At 52.1% G+C, this 22,822-nt stretch overlaps 1 long non-coding RNA gene across 1 annotated transcript in view; it reads right to left on the bottom strand.

Annotated features, from left to right (window-relative positions):
- Positions 1-22,822, bottom strand: part of LOC112589812 (uncharacterized) — a 107,018-nt gene that overhangs the window by 61,553 nt on the left and 22,643 nt on the right. The window contains exon 2 of the long non-coding RNA XR_003113806.1: positions 3,621-3,688. This is a non-coding gene — a long non-coding RNA (uncharacterized LOC112589812). The remainder of the gene's footprint in view (positions 1-3,620; positions 3,689-22,822) is intronic.

Below are 22,822 nucleotides of genomic sequence, written 5' to 3'. Positions count from 1 at the left end.
ATATTACCACCTCCCCTTCGCCCCCTACCGCCTGCTGTTCCCCCGCTGACTCCTCGCGGCCTCATCTGCTTCTGCCGGCGTTGCCGCAGGAGCCCGTCGATGCACCTGGGGGTTGTGGAAAACGCAAGCCTCGCGCCAACCGACCTCCGCTCCCCTTCCACACCACCCCCCTCCCTTCCCCTTGCCCTGTACCGCGTGGTTAAGATCTATATATTTGCGCCGTCGTGCATTTGCTCGCGATGCGCCTTGCAGTGTTTTGCTCGCAAACGCTCCTCCGCCGTCATTACTGCGTATTTCCGCGATCGCAACTCCGTCGTGAATAAATCTTTCGCGCGCGCGATAATTAGCGGGTACTGGAACGTACACGTATCACATACCGTGTAGTTTTTTCTCGTTCGAGCGAAGAGGACGAGTCGTGAACGCGCCGATAATGAGACACGTAGCGGGAAAGAGTTGAGAGAGCGTAACGTTTTAACGTGACCGCGGCGGCGATCGCCGGTTTCTTCCGTTTTTTTTTTGTCTCTTTCTTTCTTTTAATTAGTCAGCTGAATAACAGCGCGAAGCACACGGCGGCGTTTGATCGTGCAGCCCGCTCAATGCGCCGCCGCGCGTCGCCCGTCGGCGTTAATCACTTTTTTTGCATAACTAGCAACACCGTCGAATTAATTAAAAGCGCTTGTCCCGTCAAGTTAATTCATAGAGGCGCGCGCACGGCCTCCAGGACCGAGGAAACGCTGAAAACGGATTCATTCCGCGCGGATTTCAGCGGCAAACGACCGTTGAACGCGCGCGCGCGCGCGCGCGCGCGAGCTCGCGACGCGCCTCTCCCTCGCAATAAATCACACAACGTCGACAAAAACTTGACGATATATCAATTAGGTTGCGCGCGTGTACGTGCGTGTATGCACGCGCGTCGATTCTCAATTATTATATTCTCGTCGTCGCTGATTTACCGCGAGCATCGACGCGGCGCGGCGCGGCACGATCCGCGGCGCGCGCTGTTAATTAATCGTACGTTTATTTACCGCGTCGCGCGCCACCGCGCCCTTATCTGCATTCTCCTCTTATCGCCCGTCCCGTATGGCACGGCATAACGATTCTGCGCAATCGACGGGCAATTAATCGGGGCTCGTTGCGCTCGCGAGATTTTAATTCGCTCGCGCAGAGTCTCCTCTCGCGCCTTTCGCCTTTGGTTTTGTGCGCGCGCGCGCGCGCGCCTCCTGGTTTTTCTCTTCCTTTTTTACAAATCCGGATTATTTCGCCGCGCGGAGGAGCGCCGCGCGATATTAAAAAGTGTTTCTGTCCGGCTTAATTAGGAGACTGCTTCTTTCCGCTTTATGGTAATCTCGAAATATCGGGAAAATAAATTGGCGTAATATAAAATCGCTGATATCTCGTCTCGATATCTCGATACGACGCGCGCGACCTCGCGCGGCCGCGCGAGAGCGCGATGCGCTCCACCGCAGCTGCCTCCGCTCCGATCGCACGAAATGATGGAGAGCGAACGCGGAGTTACTCGAGTTACACGGGGTTAAGGAGGAAAGCTGACAGGGTGAAGCGCGTAAGACAATACCGTACGGTGTATCCGTAGCGCGAGGAAATGAGATTTATATTAATTTCTGCAGCCGTGAGGCGGCGGCGCTCGCATCCGCAGCCGTCGACGTCGTCGACACCGCGGAGAGAGGAAACCACCCCTCTCCTTCCTGCCACCCTTGATAGCCGATTTGTCTACCTCTGTTGTTCGCCCAGGGCCTCCGTCGAATTGAAATTTCCACTCGACGCGCGTCTCGCGACGGCGAATATTTTAATCGCCAAATACGCCCAACACGCCCAACTCCGCGGATCGTCGATGAACGTGAAAGGAAATGGGTTCGCATTTGACACGACCGGCGGATCTTTCGCCCTACTTTTCTTCCTTTTCGCGGCGCAAGCTTGTACAAGCGAGATTGAGGAGGAATCAAAGCGACGGGAACTCGCGATGCGAGTCTTCGTAATGAGATCGAACTTCGGAATTAATTACCACCGCCTTGGCGGACGGCGGCTTTTATAACGAGGTACTTTTGCTAAACGTCCTTTGAGATCAATCTCGTGATGTTCGACGGTCTTATCCCGCGACGGTTTATAGAGTTAATTATTTTCTTCGACGGAACGCGCAAAATATCGGTAATCGATGGCGCGCCGGGGGGGAGTCGTCCGCCGAAAGCGATTATCTTTCGTGTTGATGGAACGACGCCTGCATTCGCGTAGGTGCGCTTGACTCGTAGCCTGGATCGTAGACCGATCGTTAACCGTTTGTTTGAGCCAATTCCGAGGGACGTATAACGCCGGGGCCATATGCACAATAACGCGGTAACAATTCAATTTCTGTTTTCGCGCGCGCGCGCGCGAGAGAGAGGTAAGAGGTTCGACGAGGATAAACTAACGCGAACGAAAGACAGCGCGTTATTTCTTTTGTTTTGTGAGGCAAATCGATCGAAAGGTTCGATTCGTCGCGGTATCCCGCGTCGTTCAGAGCGCGAAGGCGCACGTGTGTGTAGTCTTCAGTACGCTGAAAGAAGCAGAATTAATTAACAGCTGCCTGATTAAAAGGCACGCGGGCAGGAAATGCGCGGGAACAAATCGGGAAGGACGTGGCAATTTTTAATTGAGCAATAGCTCATTTTTCGTCGAGCGTCGTCGCGTCCCCACATTCAGCCTCGGGAGATGGCATTGCAGCGAGCTAACGCGAGTCACGTAATCTATTATCGCGGCAAAATCGTCAAGGAGGCGAGAGACTTATCTCTCCTTCGCACGTAGTCTGCGCGAACGTTGCTCGCCTACGACATTTTCGAACAACCGGACTAGCGGCAAACAATAACGTGCGAGTAACACAGTACACGGAATATCGGCTTTCCATCGGGATCGCTCCGCGTCGACGCCGTAAACTTTCTGTCGACGATACGCCGCAGCTGTAATCATTATAATGCATGTGTCTCGCAAGGGCCATGCGCGCGGCCTTTCGATGCCAAAGCGCCGGCTGATTCTCGATATCGGCGGCCGACATCCGGGAGTTCCTTGTTGCGAGACGAGCTTTTCGACCGTGCGCATTCTTGGGGTTTATCTCCAACCGTAGTACCGTCGAAGGAGAATACCGTTTGTTCGTGGCCAGTGGCTCGCGAGCCGTTCGCTCATCCGTTCGTTCGTTCGTTCGTTCGTTCGTTCGTTCGTTCGTCCGTCCGTTCGTTCGTTCGCTGCTTCATGAAAACTAGTTTGCGAAGCGCGACGGTTCGCAGCAGATAGAGAAAGCTCGTAAAGCGACTCTCCGACTCGCGCGGCCCTTTATGGGCCAGTTAAGTTTTCATGCCTCATCGTCGTCCCTCCCCCGCGAGAATAATAACTCGGCATTACGTACACGTATAACACCGGATATTACCGGCGGAAGTGCGATAAGCGCGGACGGCAGATTAAAAATAATTACGCTATCGGCACGCCTGTTCGTGCCCGTGTGTTTCATTCACGACATCGCGCATGCGAGAGTGAAATATGGACCGACATAATCCCTCTGAAAGCTAGCGGGAGAGAAACAGAGAGGGGGGAGAGAAAGAGAGAGAGAGAGAGAGAGGAAATTTCGTTACATTTACCTGATTTCAGTTGTTTCCTTCTCGGTTTCGTTCCTTCCGCTTCGCCAGGCGAATAGCGCGCCTTCCATCTGCAACAGTATATTTACGCGTCCAGTGAATATGTGGATTTATTTACTATTTATCAATTTCTTGTCAACTCTTTTAGAAAAGTTTTCACCAAACTTCGCGGATGACGCGATGAATGAACTTTAAGCGTTCGCATGGTGTCGCGCAAGGAGCAATCGAGCTACATTTCGCATCGCGGAGATTCTCTCCGCGGATCCGTTACATCGCGGATGGCATCGGGATCACAAACGATGCCAAAGATTCAGATCGTCCTCCCCCCCCCGCCCCTCCCCACTTTGACCCTCCCCACTTTGATCGGGATAAATTGCCTTATCGCGGAATTCCAGTGAGGTCCTCCACAAGAAGGGGCAGCCGCATAACAACACCCCGTCACTATCAGACCACCCGGGCTAACACACGACGTTGTCATTGCGCATTACAATAGGCTCCGCGTTATGTAAGCCGGTCACGTGTGTCGCACGCTACCGCCCCAGGACCTTCGGGCTCACGCACGCATACATGTGCTGACGCGAATCGCAGACCGCGCGCGATTCCCCGGATGGAATTATTGTCACGTGTTCAAGTAAAAGGCACGTTTACCGGCGATTGTTGCGGAATCTCGACGTGTAGCGCGCTCCTGTACCTTTTGATGTGAGAAACGCCGCTGGCTCTCGGCAAAATTGACGGCAAGAGGTCACCGATTTTAGCGGACTCTGAATCGTTATTCCTTGTGTAACAAAGAGAGAGAGAGAGAGAGGAGAGGATGAGTCACTTCTCATCGCGAAAGTGACGGGATTCGCGTAATATTCTTTCCGACAAAAAACATTCCGACACATCAACTCCCTGCGTGTGCGTCAAGAAAAAGTGCGTACAATACGCTTTGTAAAATGATTTGCGATTTATTCTCGCCCTTCGGCACTTTTCGCGCACCCTCCCCCGCCCGCCCTTTCATCCGTGCCTCCAGGAATAAATAATTCAACGAAGAGGCGTGTCGCCCGCATTTTCGGCGGTTCGCACTGGATGATTGTTATTAACCGTCTATTTGTCGCGCGCATTATAGAAAATCATTTCTACACGAGACTTCAATTTACGTCGCTCTCCTCAAACGTTCGCTGAATAGAAATTGGATACCGCCGTAATACGCAGCGGCGCTATTAGTATGCAGCAAAAATGAACCGTTCCCCCTCCGCGAAGAGAGAAATTAGTTTTATCCACGTCAGGGGCATCTGATATACACGGCACGCAGCGTTACCTACCGGAAGCAGAGATGGAAACGCGGAGGCTGCGTCGGGGTCGGAGTGTAAAGCCCCCCGGGGGCAACAATTGTGCATTCATCGGGGCGAGGGGCTCTAATTAAAACGCATTGTTTATATTCTTTGCAGGAAGCTCCTCGCCCCTCCTCCTCCTCCTCCTCCTCTTGCTCCTTCGTTCCTTTCGTCCTGGGTGCGCACCTCCGCTTTCGAGTCGCCTTCTTTCTCTCCCTCCTGTCTCCGCTACCAGAGTTCCCAGGGGTTCTCTTACAGAAACTTTCCGGTAACTCGTTAAAGATAATACGGAACGGAAGTCTGGTTAGGCGTCTGCCTGATCCCCTTTCAGATCGTTTGCGTAAACAATCGATCGCTCCGCTCGCACTCGCGCGCGCGCGCGCGCGCGCGGACGTTCTAAGCCGGTCGATACTATTTTCCCTTCCATTAGGTAACTCCGCGGCCAGAAAGAGGAAGCGAGGGGTCGCGGGAATGCGGCAAGGGGGAAATGTTGTCTCCCATCGCTGTTTCCCATCGTTGAAAAATTGTCGATGCCGCGGAATTATTGTCGCCTCGAATTCGCCTCGAATTCGCGGGAATACGATTACGAGAGAGCGAAGGAAGGAAGAGGGGGAAGGTTGGAGATCAGAGGTCAGATAAGCTTTTTCAAAACTGCGTTTCACGTACCGATGCACACCCGCGCCACATGTTTCACTAGATAGCATGATAAAACATTGCGATACCGGTCCTCTCGTTTTTATCGTATCGCACGTTTCAAAAAGTACACAACAACAACAACACCACCTCGAAACCTGCTACTGATCGCGGCACACAACAGATCGTAGTGCGCAAAACTTGCGTCATACGCGGCCGCGCAATTCTGCGAAAAAAAGGAAAAAAAAAAAAAACTCCCAAAAGAGCGGTCGTCACTCGTGTGGAAAAATAAACATAAGACCGCGCGGGGCCGGTCCGAAAACACACGACACCCTCAAAGTGCCGACGGCCGTGCGCGGATTTTCGCGAACCGCTTTTAACGCGTCTCTGCCGTCGGATCGATACTTCGATAGTCGCGCAATCCCTAACAGGATACAAGCTCCGCCGAGCGGAAGCATCCATCCATCGATTCGCGTCGTTCTTCCGACTTGGCGTATCGACGTTGCCGGGGACAAAGGCAGCCGCCAATTAGAGCAAAATAGGATGCAGGCGACACGGTTCACGGCTGCGAATTACGTGCGTACGAGTATGGGGAAAGATGGCAGACGTGTGGGAGATGTCAAGGGTCAGGATCGGGAAACGAATGGGGAGCGCCGGACGGAGAAAATAGAAGGAAGCGAAGGGAGCGAGAGAGAGAGAGAGAGAGAGAGAGAGAGAGAGAGAGCTTTTACGGCCAGGAATCGAATTTGTCGAGGACCTTCATTTCGTTCTGTAACTCCTGCGGGCACGTCGTGCGCAGACTGTCGAGGTAGGCGCTCCTTCCGAAGGGAGAGAGAGAGAGAGAGAGAGAGAGAGAGAGAGGAAGAGAGAGAGAGCTAGAAAGGCAGAGAGAACCGGCGTGCTGATCTTTCGCCCCGAAGGAAAATTACGCCTCCGATACAAATCGTAATTGCATGTAAAACGAACCTGGTGTACGAGAGAGATACGGCTGGTCATATTTCACACGGCGCGCGGCAGTTAGCACCACCACGACGAACATTACGAGTCGCACTCTTTCGCGTATCCGCGCGTACACGCACTCGCATGCGTAGACACGTACGAGAACGTGAACTGGGAGAACAGGGAGGGTGCGGGAGGGTGCGCGGGGCTGATCTTCGATCACGGCGGATTCGTTTTCGGTGTCGCGCTTAAAACTTTCAGGTGGCAACGCGCGGTGCGGCGTGTGCAGCGGAGCACGTTATCGACCTCCGCGGGATTGGCCATTCTTTAATTCATGTGTTTAATTCGTCGAGTTACGTGCACTCGGCGCGGATTAATCAACCTTCCAAATGTATTCAGCTCGTGGAACTTTTCGCATCTGATTACAAAGTGGTCACGGGGCCGCGTGTCCGGCCCCTGTCAAAACGAGGCAGCACTTTACATACCGATTCGTACATATGCGCATGTATATGCACGCTCGCGCGTGCATGCATAAACGACGCTCTCTGGTCGCACAAGACGCGCGGTGGAGACCTCGAATTCCGCGTGGTAAATGTTTCGGTCAGGAAGACAAAAAGGGGCCAGAGAGAGAGAGAGAGAGAGAGAGAGAGAGACACACTAGAGCCGCCATGTAGCCACGAACTACGTATGTAGATATAAGAGAGCAAAAGAGAGGGGGAGAGAGAGAGAGAGAGAGAGAGAGAGAGAGAGAGAGAGAGAGAGAGAGAGAAGGAGGGCGAGAGAAAAAGAATACACGAGCCTCTAATAAAAGTCTCTCTCCTGTGTGTATCTCTCACCCTACCTTTCCGCCGCCGCCGCCGCCCTTTTCCGCGAGACCCACTTCACTTCCCTTCCCTTCTCTCCCTTTTGCCACCTTTCTTCGCCGCAACGGCTACAAACTACCTCTCGTTTCTCTTTTTCCCTCTCTCGCGCGCGCGGCGCACCACCTCTCCATCCCCGCCCGTCGTTTTTAAGTCCCCGGAGGGGAGCTATCGTGTTAACAAGCATATTTTACATTTCATTGCAGTTCCACTTAACGCGCTAACCGCCGACGCCACTTTCAAGCCGGGGAGTATCGCGCGTGTGTACCTACGTGCGCTTTCGCGCTTTCGCGCGCGCGCGCGCGCGCGCGGTCGCGCGACACGTGCGCGCGCCGGGCTCAATTAGAGAATACGATGCGACGTAATTGGGGCCTAATTATTTCAAACGACCGTACGTCACGGTCCGCTCGGGTATTAGCGTCAGCTCGGTTTGCAATTATAATATAAAATTAGGCGATTTCGCGGCGCGCGCCCTCGCGCGTCCCGCCGCCGATTAAACGGCTTCATTCTGAGCACGCGTGATTTAACGGCTGACGCGCGGGAAAAATCGGCCTGACGCGCGCCATATGCGCGAGTATACGCAGTGAGTACGCGCGATAATATCTACCGTGAGTATTTGATACGTCTATTTGTGAGATTTATCGTTTTAATGACACGTACACACACACACACACACACACGCACACACGCGCATGCGCGCGCGCGCGAACGTGTTGTCAATAGAATAATTGATATCATCGATAAGATTTATGTCGAGAAATGAATGGGCTATATATTATACTTGTTATGTTATATCGAATATTGCATTACCCTCCGACATTTATTTATAAGCGAGATCCGTTTTGGGGCTGTTCGCCCTTTCGGACCACCTGCTATTTATTTTTATTATCTCATCTAGCCGTTCTCTCTCTCTCTCTCTCTCTCTCTCTCGTCGTGTTTGCATAAATATAGCGGGCATTACATTATGCAGATACACGGATTTTCAGTAACGGCAAATCGCGGAATCGTACATTTATTAAATTCTCGGGCTACTTCGTGTACCGTATAAACTTGAAACTACGTTGCAGTTGCATGGCAGAGTGGAGGGGGAGGGGGGAGAAGAGGGGAAAAAATGATTTTCGACGATATAATTTCGCGATAATGTAATTTCGTGCATGGGAGCAAAATTGTCAGTAGTCTACACTTGCGCTTTACACGCGCGTGCGCATTGTGCGCGGTGTGAGTGAATTTGCGTCACGAGAGTGGCTTCAGCGCGATTATGTTCCGGGGTTTCTCCGGCTTGAATGTGACTATTTTCCGGTCCACTATAAATAATGTATGTGCGGCCGGGGCGTCGCGATTCGCGCGCGCGCGCGCGTTCGTGTCGCCTGTGTTCGCGCAGTGGAAAGCGCATCCGTTATATAAAAGCACTAGTGCACTGACAATTAGCTTTAATCATGTTACGGTATTGGATATCCGTCAATAGTTCGCTGCAGTTCGCTGCAATTATGCGCCGACCGGCAAATGCAAAGCGAGGAGCGTTGCGGAGCAAACGGCTCATTAAAATATTATTTCGGCCGAAAATCGCGACGCTTCATTTCATTATAGGAGCGGCCCGCCCGTTAAGTGTCTAGCGAAGCGTGCGTTGTACGAGCGGACGCGCGCGCATTTGCGCAATTACGCGCGATTTACGAAGTTTGCGGAGTTGAATATTTGCGACGGGGGAGGAGAGCGGTGGGGGGGGGGAGAGGGGGAGGTGGGCAGTTACGGTGACGCGGGTGGAAAAAGAGAGAGAGAGAGAGAGAGAGAGAGAGAGGAAGGGAAGATCAGGAGGCTGGCGAGATTCATTAGTGCGGATTTCCAGAACGCGCACGCGGAGAAAAATAATCGCTTGCGTGTTCTCGGAGCGTTCCTGCGGAAATTCGTCTTCGGACGGAATCTTGATTATTTGCGAAAACACACGCCGCAAAGGTGCGACCTCTGACCCAGCTTCCATCATCGAACAGGGATGAGTATCCTCTGTGAATTATACGCAGGCCGCGTGCGCGAAATTTTTCGCAAAGTCCCGGAAAGTCCGCTTCACCGCCGCGTGCGAGAGCATAAAATTCACGCATGCAACAACGGTAATTAACTTTACGGGCGCAGGAGAGCTGTCAGTCAGAAACACCCTTCGGTCTCTCTCTCGCGGAATGTAGAATGCCGTTAGCCAAACTGCACATCAGGAGCCGTTACGCGCATGAATATTTATGCGCAAAGCCGGTCGCACTGTGCGGAAGAAGAGGCACAAACACATAAATATTTATATCAAGCCGCGCTCCCGACGCGCGATTTCCTCGCAAAAATTGCTATACGTGGCGACCCTCTTGCCGTAATTGCTTAATCCGCTTCCTCTATTAAATCCCGCAGTAATTTATGCGCGCGTTATTACAGCGGCGACATGTCGCCGCTTATAAATGTTTAACGTTAATATTTAACGCTAATACCCGAGCATTGCTCGAGCGATGCGCGCGTGCAGTTTCGCGCGCCACTCCACCGCACCCGATATCGCCCCGAAAATATCGCCCGATAACTTCGCACGGCCGTTATCTCGCCGAGTGCACACGTTCGACGCGACAAATTCTGCTCGCGACTCGTTGGATCCGCTCGCAGCGTTGGGGAGCCAGTGTGTTGGGCTCAACGATAATCACGCGTGGCGCCGGAAAAGAGGACAGGCCATTTTTTACATCGAATGTCGTACAGCAATGCAATTAAGTCGAATGCTCGCGCGCGCTCGATATGTGTCTCGCGAATGCCAGTGAGAGGCATGGGCGCGGGGGGGGGGGTCCGCATGCCTAAAATTTCACCGTACGATGATCCGGCCTGGCCGATACAGCGGAAACAGGCGGCGTGGAATAACGCGGAGACATGGAATAGCGGAAAACGCCGATGGGTCAACGACCAAGCGCGCGAGCGAGAGCGAGAGCGAGGGGCGGTATAGATTTCGGGCTGAGCCCCGTAATATGAAATCCGCAACACGCAGCGAGAGAGTACGCTCGCGAAGCGGCATAGGTTACACACAGGGTTACCGTCGGGAATGAGCTTAAAGAGAGGACTTCCGCTTTAAGCAACGCCAATGAGCCACGCGCGGCTGCCTAGCTGAAATTCGTGAGTCGCGCCAAGTCGCGCCGAACAATCTCTCTGTTTGCACGCTGGACATTTCTCAGCGTGAAATAAATGAAGTCCTGCTAACGGCTCTGCTAACTTCCTTCTGTCTCTTTGGTGTTGCTCTTCTTCTTTTCTGTCGCGAAGAGTGAACGCGCGGCAGGTGAACGAAGCGACGCGCGGCGTGAGACGCGGAAAAGATCTGCGCGCGAATGTGTTTGCGTCATTTTGGATTACTTGCGCGTTTTCTCTCTCTCTCTCTCTCTCTCTCTCTCTCTCTCTCTCTTTCTTTCTTTCTTTCTCACCCGTGTCGTCACAGAAATCGAGCTAACAAGACCGCCGCGGCCGGTCTCTTATTCTCTTTCGCAACGACGCTGCTTCACACATTAAAATTTGTTTTATCGCTTGTATGTAATACATATATATATGTATATATGTATATGTATATGTATATGTATATGTATATGTATATATGTATGTATATATGTGTGTATAATATACGTACATATATACACAGGATGTCCGCGATCTTTTGAAAACGAAAAATTGTGAAGATTAATCGGATGAAATTGAGAAGAAAAGTCAAATTAAGTGTTCCAAACATCGCAACAGTTATTAAGTTTTTAATGATTGAATGATTTCAGATCATTCTGAATAAAAAAGTCCTTTACTATTTTGCGAATAAGTACGCAAATTATCAATTAAAAGAGCCTCTAGATGTGATCATTTTCAATCATTAATAACTTAATAACTATCGCGATTTTTACAAAATGGCATTTGACTTTTCTTCTCAGTTTGATCTGATTGATCTTCACAATCTTTCGTTTTCAAAAAAGATCCTGTGTATACATATATATATATATATATATATGTATGTATGTACGTATGTATGCTGGGGACGGCTTAATGCTCTTTTTATATATAATTTAAGAGAACTATTTCGGAAGGAGACAAGTTAATGGCGGGTCGCGCGCGCATGCATAGTAGCGAATTCCAGAACAGAAGGTAGAAGCTAAAGCGTGTAGTTCCAAATGAGCATATAAAGCCAAAGCGTATCCCATATTTCGTGCGAATGATCTTTTGCTTTTATCGCGAAACACGTTCCTTACGGCATCCCGCAACTTACAACACGGAATCAACGGAAAGCCGCAACACACACTATCGCGGCAGATTCATACCCGAAATAAATTTGTCGACCCGACCTACTTCCGAGTTTACCGCGATCGAGAGTTAAGTCCCCGACGAACAGATACATTGCGGCGCGCGAACAAAACCTCGGCGCAACGCGAACGAAAAATAGTACCGATTCGTAGCCGATTGGCTGTATTAAGAATCGAATTACTGAGTACTGAGGCCGGGGGAGGGGGGAGAGCGGCGAGTGGCGGGCGGACAGAAGGCGGTGTCCGGCCGGGGCGCGCACGGAATAACCGTGTAATACGTGCGGCACCGTTTGATTCTCGCGGCGGAAAAGCAAAGCCCTTCACGTATTTGCGAAACGTGCCGCCGGCATACGAATGCGAGTAGTGCTTCTGCCAGCCAGGCAGCCTGCTAGCCTGCGCGAGCGAGCGAACTTCATCGATGATGCTCTTCTCTTCAGCCGCTGCGCATTCGTTCATACTCCATTCGTGTCGTCGCGCGTGTCTCTCGTACACACACACACACACACACACACACATATGTATCGTGCGTCCGCCGAGCACGCACAGCTATCCGACAGTCGCCCGCGGTTTATCCACAGTCAATAAAGGCGACCTGTCAGCATGAATACCAAAAGCGAGGGTAGGGTGGAGGTTGTAGTAGGTAAAGGTTCGATGTGGCGCCGCCACCACCGCCACGCCGCTGCCGCCGTTGAAGCCCTTCGCCGGACCTAGGGGTGCGGCGGCGGCGGCGGCGGAGTGGCGCGTAATGTGTGTATGTGTGTGTGTGTGTGTGTGTGTATGTTGCGAGATTTACCGTGCCTCGTACATCATACGCACGTGCGTGCTCTCCGCCGGTATCGCAAATACATTCTGCCGAGATAGAGAGCCGCGAGTGTGGGTGCGCGCCTCTCTCGCACGTGATTACGCGCGCGCGTGTGGAAACGCGCAGCCACATTTGCGGTTCGTGACTGGATCCTCTCCGTGGCTCGCCCTGTGTCGAATATCGTGCTTTCTCCGGCAGCCGCGGGTGTCTGGCAGCCGCGATCGTATCTCGTCGTATACTCTTGCGTTTCGCGCGTAATGAAATTTTCATTCGACCGACAGGGGGAGAGAGAGAGAGAGAGAGAGAGAGAGAGAGAGAGAGAAACGAGGCGAGGCAGAAGAGAATGCGAGAGAGAGAGAGAGGGGCTCGCGCATAATATCATGGATTGATAAATATACGTCGGCGAGCGAGGATTTAATTAAGGCTGCTCTAATACATCGCACGGCGCCGCGTTGGGCAAATAATACAATATAAATTATGCCGCGCGCGTGAGTTTTATACCGACGCGTGTATGCACTGACATTTGACGCGAGGAGAAACGCAGCTGTCGAAGTGCGTCAAGACTGCGAATGAGATTGAAAAGGCTCGCGCGAATAATTGTCTGAGGAACGCAATTTCGCGCGTTTTCGCGCTTGACATGACTACAATACATATATATATATATATATATATATATATATATCATTAGATTATAATTTCAATACGAATCTACCCGTGGCGATAGAACGTTGCGTGTGAATTATGCAGCATTTAATCAACAATTATAATGACCGGAACCGTCAATATCTCGCGCGAGCATTAATCGTTAGCACCCCGTGAACGTTCCACGGGATATTAATTGCGAATATTTGAATTATATCTCCCGTCGAGTTGTATCAATTCGCACTTATATATACATCGGATCCCCGAGCGCTCGACATTGCGCGCAACGCAATTCTCGATCGCGAAGCGAAGGGAAGGAGAGAGAAGAAGAAGATGCGTGAGATATGTATATATCACTCTTACGTTGAGACACGCGCGTGTCTTGCGAGAAATCAGTACGTACGAGTCGCCTGACGGAAAGGTGAAAGATGGTAAAAAAGGAAGGAAGAAGAAAGGGGATCGCGTGAGCCTTGTCGAAGGCAAGACGTATGCCGTCTCAGTCGCGCGAGCCCTTCTCTCTTTCCGGCTATGACTCTGGAAGATAAAGAAAACCGTTTCAATTTCCCTAATGCTCGCGCAGCCTCGTCTTCCGCGTCTCGTCCGATCCTTCAGCTTCCCTCCTCCCCCCCCCTCTCTCTCTCTCTCTCTCTCTCTCTCTCTCTCTCTCTCTCTGTCTCTCTCTCTATCTTCCCCTTGTCCCCCTTTTGCCGTCGCACACCTTCTCAAACCCCGTCACTCCGCTTTATTTGTCTTCCGCTTGCCTGTTCTTGCCCTCTATCCCCCTCCCCCCGTCCCGTCTCTCCGCCGCCTTGAAGCTTTTCCACTTCCGCGTCGTCGTATCCGCGGCTTTCCCGCTCCCGTTTCTTCTCCCTTTCCCTCTCGCGTCTCTTCCGTCCGCGCGCTTCCTCCGTCTCGATCTGACGTAAATCTGCGGTCGATCCTATCCAACCTGAGGGACGGAGGAGGAAGAACCTTCTTCGGATAATCCGCGCGCGCGAGCCCGTAGTTTCCGGATAACACGACAAAGGGGAGGACAGTTTACCGCGATCCTCGAGGATCGCTGAATAGCAGCCCGGATAGCCGCCGAGGTTCGGCGACGGGGACGGGGACGGGGGACAGGATACTCTTCTTCGCGAATCACACCGCGATTGTTTACAGGGACGAATGTCGGCTGTAAATAAACGATTTGTCCGGCTCCGAGCGAGGCGCCTCGGGTCTTGGAATCTGCGCGTCGCGCGAGTGCAAATCTGTGCTGTGCACAATGAGCGAAATTCGAAGATGAAATCTGAGAGGCAGAAGCGACGCGAAGATACGCGATTAGTCAGCAGTCGGGAGTTTATGACCGTCTCTCGACCGGCCCTCGTCTCCCAGAATGCTCTCGAAGCTCCGTCGGCTCCGTTGAAGCCGTAACTCAGGAGCGCGCGGCGTAGATAAAGTTGATAGATTGATAAATGAGAGAGGGGCCTTAATACGGTCCGAATAATTAATCGCCGGCGGAGGAATGTGTCGAGCGACTATTGTCTCCCCGCGACACGTAGCGGAAGCTACGTCGGCCACGTAACTCGTATTCAATTTCCGTTATCTCGCTTCGACGCCGGCGCGTTAAATCTTTCGGCCTATTGTCCGGTAATTATTTTAAGATCGGCCTGCGAGAGCGAGCGACCCTCGGCGGGCGATTTAAGGTCGCTGCGCGCGTGCGCGCGCGCGGATTTGCATATTTGCAATCACGTGTACGCGACGTGTTCAAGTTTGCACGAGATCCTGTAACGTAATTTCTGTAATTAAGCGTAATTGATCGCGTTCTCTAATCGTGACAAGGCCACCGGAATGGATGGTATATACCCTAATCCTTCAATCTCTTCCCATTTGCCCCGCGCCGCAGCCTGTAACTCTCTGCTCCTTGCCGCGGCATTTTCCATACGCGGCGCTCTTGTAATTTCGATCGCGGGCGCGCGAGCCTCCTCGCAGCAGTTGGCCGTGAAATGCAAATTGGCGCGATTATTCTCCGGGAGTCTTTTTCCCCTCCTCTCCTTGCCATAAGGTCATCGTCGTGGCTCGGCGTTGCTCGCGATCGATGAAATTTCTCTCCAGGAGAGGCCCGGCCGTGTCTGAGCTTGGCAGGTTTCATCGGCAGGCCGGAAATACGCAGGAGTCTCCTTCGACGGGAGGATTGCAGGTGGCAGGGTTACTCCGGGGATACTAAGCTGGGCTAATGAAACGAATATATCATCGTGGTCGTGGCCAAATCCGTTTCTACTATTACCGCACACGCCATTACGTCCCTGACGCTGTGCGTTAAAGCGTCCCATTTAACCTCGTCTAAGCTCCCTGCTAAAGCGTATGTAACGCGTTTGCAATTGAATCCCACGAAGTTACATAAATCCGCAAAATCGTACCGCACGCTAAGTTGGCTCGCTCGAAATTACGGTGATGCGCACACGCGGTGGTGCTGCGCGCGCGCGCGCACGGGAGGATGATGAAAAGTAACTACCAAGTTTAATGACGGTTGCTTATGCAATTGCTCTGCAGCGAGGAGAATTTAACAATCCAAATAACCGGAGATGTATCATTGTTTACTCCGAACTCTGACTTTCCATTTTGTACGAGGCGCTCTGGACCATCCGCAATTCGCGCTGGAATTTGGGACGGAATTCTATTCAGAATTTCAGCTACGTTACGTTCAGCGCGGGAGAAATATCCCGGCGGTTTTAGAGATAAAGCGCAAAGATACAATCCCGATTCCTCGGATACTTTTTACAGGCAGGGAAATTCTGCCCCGAATTTTATTCATGATATTCGATCCGCGGATATTTTCCGCAAGAATCCGTGTACTTGTCTGTGTGTTACATTTTGTAGGAGCTGCAAGGAGGACAGGCGCGAGAAAAAAAAGAGGTGCGTATAGTAACGATCGTCCTCTCCGGGACGTTGCGTCAACTTTCACCGATCGGAAATACGAAAGGTGCTTTTTAACGGCGTCGATATGTCACGTACAACACTTCTGTATGTATTGTATTCAATATGTATGTATTGTATTGTATTCAATATATTTCTTAGAATTCGCTCGCCGCGTTTATATAATCGCGCGGCGGAACTATCTGCCGCTTTTTAATTAAACTATCAGCGACGCGCGCGGCTCGAGAGGACTAACCAGGATACCAGCGAGCGCTCTCGCTCGCTTCTCGAGCGGCCAGTAGCGGTAACGGATCCTTAACGACCGTCCGGAATTGTTTGCGCCGCTGAAACGAGTTAATGCAAGAAAGTCTCGAAGGTTACCTTTGGGAGCAAGCGCGAGGGCTATGCGAGATAATACCCGACTCTCCCTACCTTTCGGGACGAAATCTCTTCCGAAAGCTTCGTTGCGCTAGGATGCGCCGCGCAGGGATCCCGTTTTACACATCGCGAGACATTAACTCGCGGCATTTTTGCGTGTACGCGTGGATACGTTCGCAACTGCAATACAGTAATAACAAACAGTCTAAACAGTCTTTCGTCGGATCGAATCTCTTTGATATATCCGTTGAATCAATGACGGTATTCTCCAAATACGACTCTCTCTCTCTCTCTCTCTCTCTCTCTCTCTCTCCTCTCGCACGTTCCCTCCTCGTTTGTAACTATTCTCATCCCTTGTAAATCTCCGTTGTAGAATCGAGAATATTGTCAGCTCAACACTCGTTAGCCGGAATCCAGCAGCAATCGGCGAATGAGATCTGGCTGGGCATTAAAAGGTCGGCGTGGATGTACCTTGCACGAATTTATTACTCGCGCGTAAATCGCTTTAAAGCACTCCAGGCATCAAGGTAGGTCGACGAGAAGTTCTCTCAAATCTTCTTCGAGTACTGCGCTCCCCACCTACCCTCCTCCGTCACAGTATACTCAAACTCGATGATTGAGTTTGCTATTCACTGCGTTATTTACCAGCGTTTCCAAGTTCTGGAACGTACCCGCGGCGGTTAGGTCGCCGAATATAACGAACGTTGCCTGTGCGCACTCGCGGATTCCGTAATCCGCGAATTCATGCGGCGGCGGCGGCGGACGCTCGCATAAATAACGAACGCGCGATGAAACGCGAAAAACGATACGTCAGCCGCGCGCGCGCGCGCGCGCGCGAGAGAGAGAGAGAGAGAGAGAGAGAGAGAGAGAGCGCGGATTTTACAAAGTTTCGCAACTAGGACAGTTTGCTGCTAATTGGAAACCACTTCTAATCTACCGATTCCCACCACGTCTTCGCTGATCCTTCCTAACTTCTCAATGCCATCCAAATTGCTGAAACTTCCCTGTGAATTACATTTCCGCGCGAACTTTATCAGCTAATGTAATTTGTTCCTCGAATGCAAATGTTAGAGGTCATAGTAGCCGTCCACGCTTTACGGTGTGAGTTATGACTTGCATCGTAAGTCACGCTCTGCGAATCCGCTGCATAAGCGCGTGAACGGTGCGCGCGCGCGCGCCGGTTAATATAACGGCAGAAGAGAAAGAAAGCTCGCGAGACACACGCAGCTCTCGCGTTAAAAGACAAAGGAATAAGGGAAGATTTTTCGTCGACGGACACACTCGGTATTCTTCGCGCGAGCGCGGGATGAATAGGAGCGAACGTGCCGCGTCCGTGCTAGCGGAAGTAAGTTCTCCGGGGAGTACTTGCGTAAATCAAGCACACTTCTTATTTAGTAGAGAAAACTTGCGTCTCCCTCTCTCTCTCTCTCTCTCTCTCGGCAATTTGTTCCGCTCTGCGCGACGAAGTCTAATTAAAAAATATATCGACAGCTCGACTGTTCTCTCTCTCTCTCTCTCTCTCTCTCTCTCTCTCTATCCCCCTCTTTCTCGCTCTCTCTTTCCTCGATGCACTTTATATTAAGTTGTCCCCGAAAGTCTCGCGAACTCTCCGGACATTTTTAACGCGGCGACGCTGCCGCGAAATGGACGGACAAGACAGACACGACTTGCCAGCTGGGAAAATGTTCATTATTCAAATTATCTCGGAATATAATAACCATCGCGTGATAGTTCTCATCGATTTCAATCGCACAGCCGTGCACTGCAGTGTCTTCTTGCAGGACAGGTCGCATTAACCGGACAGAACGAGGCACGTTCGACCGCGCAACGCCGTGATTTATGCGAGCGTTGTTTTATTTCGTGGATACGCGCAGTTAATTACGTTAACCGCTCCGTTAATAGCTCCGAATGACATTTATAATGTGCGCAATTTGTGACAAGTCGCGGAGGTCTCTCGCGGTTTTACGTCGTCGGATAATTGCCGATCGATTAATTACCATTCGGCCGGCCCAATTTCTCCGCGATCTGATTTATTTGCAAACCCTTGTGTCTGAAATTTGCATCCATCTCTTCGTGTTATCGACGTCTTTTTTGTCGTTGTGCCGGGTTCTAATTACTCGAGGAAGTTTTTCAAACACGACTTCAAGCAGGGAAGAGTTTTGTAAAAATTACTTCCGAAGACAGAGCGAGAGAAGCAGAAGCGCGTGAGAGTGAACGGCGAGGAAAATCTGGATTTCGACGCGTTAGAGATCTCTGCCTCTGTCCGAAACGCGTTTCACACGGACATTTGCGGCGCATATTTGCGAAACGCACATACGTATCAAACGCGTTCCTTCGGTCGAGCCACGTACGCGCGCGCGCGCGGTTGAAAGCGTTTTCGCGAGCGGCTGAGATTTTTTATCCCTCCCGTTTCCCGAGCGGACGTCGTCACTCAGAATATGGTAATCGTTGACTGGCGCTTGTGATGTTCCCCCCATCAATCCGCGCGAAACGCGGCATTCATCCTCGTATCTGTCGTGGCTGTCGCGAGTTTATCGTCGACAAAACGCGGCGGCGCTCGTTAACGACGTGAAATACGGTCGTCCATAACGAAGGGACTCTTTTCGAGGGCCGCGGGGCGGCCGACCGGCCGGCTGGCGGCTCGGCGATATTTTCGCTTTCGTTGTTTCGCTCTCCCGCTGCGCCACGGTACGGCCACGCCGCGTTATAGGGCTTTAAAAGGGCGTCGTAATGACCACTGGTCGGCGTTGATTAAAAAAGCTTCATCCTCCGCCGCGGGGCGGGGGGCCGCGCGTGCTTAACGATTTGGCACGCGTTTAGGGCTAGACCCGTCTACCTCCCGTACGAGCCGAGTAATTTTAACCGTGCTAATTAGCCGCGAGGTGAATTAATAACGCTTTGCCTAAGACCGACAGGTGATCGAGGAACGGCGGGAAAATTCCGACGATCGCGCCTCTCGCAATCGATATTCTTGCCGAGAGGTGTCCGCTTTTTTCTTCTCCTCTTCTTTTAAACCCTAAAGGAGAGTTCCTCTGACGAACTCTTCCTTGACTCGCTCGCTCGCTCGCTCGCTCGCTCGCTCGACGACCATCGACTCCGTACGACTCAATTGCTGCGCGCTCTTGCGAATGTCATTGAATTCGATATCGCTGGATCCGATTTCAGGCGAGGATTTCAATGGCCGCCGGGTAAATAGCGTCGTACGGTCTGACGAGCATTCGGGATTTCCATCCGCGGACGCATTTTAATAACATTAACGCGAAACGCCGTCCGTTGTCCGCTATAATCTCGCGGCAGTTCGCGCGTCGTTTTACGACGACGGGAAAAAGACAGACAGAGAGAGAGAGAGAGAGAGAGAGCGAGCGAGAAAGAGAGAGAGGGGGCGGGAAGAGGGGAGAGAGAGAGAGAGAGAGAGAGAGAGAGACGCGCAGCTCTCTCGTCGTAGCCACGGGGATGCGGCGACTGTGCATTGGTCCGTGTCGACGGTACGAGCCGGCAGGGGATGGGAGGGCGGAAAGGGGGAATTTAAGCCGCGAGGATAATCCGAGCTTTAAAGCGTTAGAGCAATAGCGCTGATACTTCTCGCTCGCCCTCGCCCGCCTATATCCCGTTCGTTGCCGTCATTGGCATATTCGCGTTGAACGCCGGACGTTGGACGCATCTCGCACACTTCGGCACTTGGATGTCAGGACCTTTGTGTCAGGACGCGCAAGGACGATCAAAGGGCGCAAAGGCCGGCCTAACTCCTCGAGCAGGCCATCGTATCGATCGCGAGGACGCGCGCGCGTCGCGTTTTCGTGACGGGCTGATATTTGGTCCATCGTTCGCGATATGTTGATATTCGCCGTCCCCACGTGTCAATTCCCACCGCGAGCTCAAGAATACGTGTCTGTCCGTGTGATGACACGTTCCCTTCTCATGCCCGTTTATCATCCTTTTCGTAAAGTTTCGCGAGCGACATAAACGATCGTTTGAGTAAATTCCTCGTCGAGTCTTTCAAGCACCACCGTTCTAGGAACGCGATGGATCGATCGGGAAAATTCGTCGATTAGAGGAACTTTCGGAAATCTCCTTTTCGCTGAGCTCCAACGAGATCTCGACTCTGATCTCTCCCCTGATTCTTCTGTAATAAAGAAAAAAGAAGAAAGAAAAAACGTGGGAGAGGACATCGTGCAGAGAGAGAGAGAGAGAGAGAGAGAGAGAGCGTCGTTAAGGTCCGCCGGCAGTCGCCGACCTTCCCCCCCTCCCGGCGAAGGGAACAATGCCGGAGAAAAATTTGTTGACGTGGCTCTACGATGTTATCGCGCACAGGTAGCCTCGTAAAAAGCACACACGGCAGAGGACTGACATAGTGGTCGAAAGGATTGAACGAGGAAGAGCGGCGGCAGCGAGGGCCGAGCGAATCCGGTTATCGGTTACCCATAAATCGAAACTGAACGAGCTGACCGTAGTAGATGGGTCATCATAATCCGTGTGGACGATGCGTACGAGCGTCGTCGATTGGTGGCCGCTCACGGAGCGGCGAGAGAGGGGGAGCGAGAGAGAGAGAGAGAGAGAGAGAGAGAGAGTCGCGGTTAAGTGGAAAAAACGATTGCATGCGAAAGGACGTAAACGCGCAAACGTACGTATCGTACACGGGTCGCGTGTAGCGGTCGTTTGGCGTTGGACGGTGTTTTCGTCAGCAACGGGCTGTTGCGACACCTCCGCGTAGTCGCGGAATTTTTGTTGCGCGAATAACGAGAGAAGAGGAAAGAAAATTAAAAAGAAAGAAAGTACCACGCGAAGAGACGCGCGCGCGCGTTCTTTGGCTCGCGGTGGTGAAATTTATTTGAATTACGCGCGCAAGCGACGCGACGCGACGCGACGCTCGCGCGCGCGAACATAACTAGGCAGTTTGTGCGGTCTTCATCAACTCTCGTGTGTCGCGATTGCGTCAGATTTCGAAGATGCAACAGTCGTCGAGAGATACGTCTCGGACGTCAGACGAAAAAATTGGCCGCGCAACGATCCTGCATTGACGATTTACATTTTCCATTGTATCCCGCCGTAACGAACCGAGAGAAAACGATAGCCACGAAGGATAAATTTATTTTTAGCCGATATATATATATATATATATGCCCGTTACACGGGAGATAGTGAGACGGTGGCGGAGGCGGAGGGACATTGCGCGTTATGAACGAACGAATACGCATACATTATTCATCCAGAAATATCCCGTGGGAATAATCGGACGGTGTTCGCGGGGATCATAATGAATTATGCTTACACAGTCTTGATATGAATTTGACGTTGCCGCGCGAGAGAAGAAAAGACGAGTCCACGTTTATTCTCGAAATATTCAGCGGGATATTTTGCGCCGCGTCGCGCGCACTGGCGGTGGCGGCGTCGGAGAACAAATGATTTAATGAGAGAAGGGCTGGAAACCCGACAGTAGCAGCCAACCGGGAAATGAGAGAGGGAAAAAGGGACACGCGGGGTACACGAGTGCCGTGAGAGAGAAGGACGGCGGGGAAAATACGGCCTGCGAATGCCGCCGCCGCCGGTACGAGCCCTCCGGTGCAGCGAAACAGCGAAGCAGCAGGATGAAGCTCTCGAGCGCGCAGCCCCCCCCTCTCCCCTGTGCAACTTTTCGAGATGAGTCCGCGCGAAACAGTTCTTCCTCGACGAGGCATCGCGCGTGCCGATTAACACGCTGCTCATTATAGGCGCTCATCGTCGGTCAACCGCGCTCCGCGAATATCTGTCCTCTTTTCTCCTCTCCCTCTCGGATCGTTCACGATTTCCTCCGCGTCGCGTCTGCAGCCGGACCGATTCTGACGACGCGTGCTTTCACGGTGTAAAGGGCAGAGAGGGTGAGCGGCCAAGAAGAAGCGCGCATTCAGCGCGAATCCGCGGATTCAACTTTACCGCGCGCGCGCGCTTTAAATGAACGCGCTCGGTACGTGATGAAAATTTGAGATGGCCGAGCGTCGCGCGACCAAGTTTCGACGTGTCAAGATTAGACGAGCGCGCGACTCTTAGCTGCTCCGCGGCGGCTGATTCGCGCCCGTGAAAGTTCCGCGCTGCGCCCGGTAATGTGTGGATGTGAAACGTAGCGACGATAAACCAACGTGGCTTTACTATCAACTTTACCGCTCCGCGGCTGCTCCGCTTCCTCTCTTTTACTTTCTTTTCTATTCCGTTGCTTTTAATGCGCGCGCGCGCGCTGGCACGGCGGATTTATCCACCAAAGGAAAAGCAGACAGAGAGAGAGAGAGAGAGAGAGAGAGAGAGAGAAAGAGACAACGACAGCGTGTTTTCCACGGTCCTCAATGTCGAATAAATCTTTCCGTCGCGCAAAGTCCTGGAGGGGGGAGGGGGGCCGGCGGCATTCGACGTTCCGCTAAAAATTCGAACGAATCGCGCGCGCGTTTCTGCGAGATTCGCCCTCTGCGAGAAGCGCGACGGGTGGTCCTGTAAAACT

Source organism: Harpegnathos saltator, unplaced genomic scaffold (assembly GCF_003227715.2).
Source record: "Harpegnathos saltator strain DR-91 unplaced genomic scaffold, Hsal_v8.6 scaffold61, whole genome shotgun sequence".
Lineage (NCBI taxonomy): Eukaryota > Metazoa > Arthropoda > Insecta > Hymenoptera > Formicidae > Harpegnathos > Harpegnathos saltator.
The sequence above is the reverse complement of the archived record's forward strand: the minus strand, read 5'-3'. Positions and strand labels throughout refer to the sequence as shown.